Genomic DNA, 2,878 nt, shown 5'->3' with positions numbered 1-2,878 from the left:
GGGAGTTGTGTAGCTAATCCAAACGCTGCACCATGTAGAAGTTCAAATCCACCTGTGTCTCTAAGGGAGAAGGATGTCTGGAGGGTCAGCTATGAGTGAAAGGAAAAAAAGAGGGGAGAAAGAGAGGGTGCTGAGATGAAATACAACTGACTATGAGTTCTAAGGAGTTCTTGTGGCCAGTAGTAAAAAGTTGCTCTGCAATTCCAAAGGCAGCTGTTCAAATCCACCAGCTGTTCTGCTGAAGAAGGTTGAGCAATTTCCTCCTTTGCAATAAATGCACTGGAAGGTCAGCTATGAGTCAGTTCTGACTTGGTGGCAAATAACTAAATGAGAGTCTAGCTCACAAAAGATTTACATAAACCAGGAGCATCACTGTTTTTCCTGATGAAAAGCCTAAAACTCTGTACATTCATGTCAGTTATTGCACATCTCTATTTAAAAGCCCTCCCATTGAACAAATCTAACTAGAGACACAAAAGACCTCTACTAAGAAAACTACAAAACACTATGACAAGAAACAAAAAGAGACCTGGGGAAATGGAAGAATATACTATGGTCATATAGGAAGACTCAATATCACGAAAATGACAATTCTACCAAAGGCAATCTACAAATTCGGTGCAATCCCAATACAGATACCAAATCCATTCTTCAATGAGATGGAAAAGGCAATTCTCAATTTTATTTGAAATGGTAAGAGACCCCAAATAAGTAAAGAATTCTTGAAAAAGAGAAACACGGTAGGAGACATCACACTCCCTGATTTCAAATCATACTACACAGCTGTGGTTGCCAAGACAGCATGATACTGGTACAGTGACAGACACATAGATCAATGGAATAGAATTGAGATCTCAGAAATCAGCTTATCTACCTATGCTCACTTGATTTTTTTAAAAGGAGATGAAAGCAGGTAAGTGGGGAAATGACAACCTTTTTAACAAATGGTTTTGGCAAAACTGGAGAACAATCTATAGAAAACTCAAGCAAGACCCACACCTTATACCATACACAAAAACCAACTCAAGGTGATTCAAGGAGTAAAACCAAACTCCATAAACTTCATCAGAGAAAGCTTGGAAGAACTCTAGAAGCCCTAATCCACAATATTAACAGTCTTCCAAGCATAATGAAAAACTTAAACGAAGAGAGAACAAAATAGATGAATGGGACCTTCTAAGAATCAAATCCCTATGCACATTAAAAAAAAAAAACAACAACAAAACAAAACACCAAAACACAAAACACAACACCAACTTCTTCAACAGGATAAAAAGAAAAGCCACAAACTGAGAAAAAATATTTGGTAATGACATATCTGATAAGGGATTCATATCTAAAATTTATAGTATACTCCAGCACCTCAACAAGTAAACAACCCAGTCACAAAATGGACACAGAATATGAATAGATACTTCATCAAAGAAGACATTCAAATGACAAACACACACAAAGAAATGTTCAAAATTCCTAGTTATCAGAGAGATGCAAATCAAAATAACTATGAAGTTATCTCACCCCAGCAACAATAGCAAAGTTCAACAGAGTAGCAAACAATAAATGCTGGTAAAGCTGTGGAGAGATTGGAACCCTTATTTACTGCTGATGGGAGTGTAAAATGGTGCAACCACTATGGAAGGCAGTTTGGAGCTTTCTCAAAAAGTTGGAAATAGAAATAACATTTGATCCAGCAATGCCACTACTTGGAATATACCCTAAAGAAACCAGAACTTCCACTCAAGCAGATATATGCACACCTATGTTTCTTTCTACATTATTTAGTGTATCAAAGAGATGGAAGCAGATTTGTTCATTTTTCTCCACAGAGTGGTCTGTGGGTTTGAATCCTTGACATTTGGTCAGCAGCCAGGGTTTTAACCACGGTGCCAAATTTAGAACAACAGCCATGTGAGAAGCATCATTTTATTCCCAGGTGTAGACTGTAAACTTTTTTACTACGCATTCCTTTTATATAAAACTTTAGATATTTGCATATTTACTTAACATTTGTAGTAGTGTACTGAAGTATTAAATAGTATTCAACAGGAATTTCTTTTTCCTTTTTTAAAAGATGAAATAAAATTTCAAAATGGGAGTTCTATTCCTGCCCCGGCCCCCTACTCCCCTTAAAACCCTGAACCACATTTTCCAGACCCAGGACCTAGAGCAACACACACATTACCTTGAGGCATCATGAGCACTCAGCACACATCCACTGACTAAAAAGTTGTGTGACTTTAATATTCATGTACATTAAAAACAGTGGTATTGGCAAATGTTTTGTGGCATATATTTTTCTTAATATTTTTATTATTCATGGACCACCAAGAAAACAAATCAGTCTGTATTGGAAATGGTAAAATCAAGTTTCTTCTTGGAGGCTAGGATTTTGAAGCTCTGTCTTATATACTTTGGGCAGATGGCCAGGAGGGACCTGTCCTTGGAGAAGGACATCATGCTCGGTGGAGGGCCAGCACAGAAGAGGAAGACCCTGGATGAGATGGATTGATACAGTGACTGGGGCAAAGGGAGTGGGTGTGTCAGAATCAATGAAAATGGCTCAGTCAGGATAGGGCAGGCTTCAGAGCTGTTGTACATAGCGTCAGTATGAGTCACAGACGACTCATAGTACATAACGTTAATTCATATATATTGTGTTTCATGAATGTACATTGTGGGGCTTTTTGTGGTTTTTTGTTTGTTTGTTTGTTTTGTTTTTAATTTTTATTTTATTATTTTCTCTGTGTTTGTACCGTCAAATTGGATCTGACTGGTACAGGAGGAGATTGCCCGTCCTTCTCCAGCAGAGCATCTGGTGGATTCGAACCACATATTGTGGTTTGTTTTTTTTATAGTAGTGTTTTTTAATTATTTTTTA

The sequence above is a fragment of the Elephantulus edwardii genome, unplaced genomic scaffold (genome assembly GCF_000299155.1).
Source record: "Elephantulus edwardii isolate Elephantulus edwardi_28Jun2011 unplaced genomic scaffold, EleEdw1.0 scaffold00050, whole genome shotgun sequence".
Taxonomy (NCBI): Eukaryota; Metazoa; Chordata; class Mammalia; order Macroscelidea; family Macroscelididae; genus Elephantulus; species Elephantulus edwardii.
This window is presented reverse-complemented; position numbering follows the sequence as displayed.